We start from the raw sequence: 204 nt of genomic DNA, 5'->3' as shown, positions 1-204 counted from the left end.
CCTTCGTGCAGTCTGGAAAATAAACCTATTCTGCATATTTTTCCCCATCCATTTCTGTGAACTGGCGTGTCTTTTCCTTCATAACCTCTCGTGTGTGTGAGGGTAATGCGATAAGGGTGGAATAGCCGTTCTGAAAGACTCTTGCATCTGTAAAAGGTCCTGGTGCTGACATACGATTCAAATATTATGATAATTCAATATGTA

This window comes from Penaeus monodon, chromosome 30 (assembly GCF_015228065.2).
Source record: "Penaeus monodon isolate SGIC_2016 chromosome 30, NSTDA_Pmon_1, whole genome shotgun sequence".
NCBI lineage: Eukaryota > Metazoa > Arthropoda > Malacostraca > Decapoda > Penaeidae > Penaeus > Penaeus monodon.
This window is presented reverse-complemented; position numbering follows the sequence as displayed.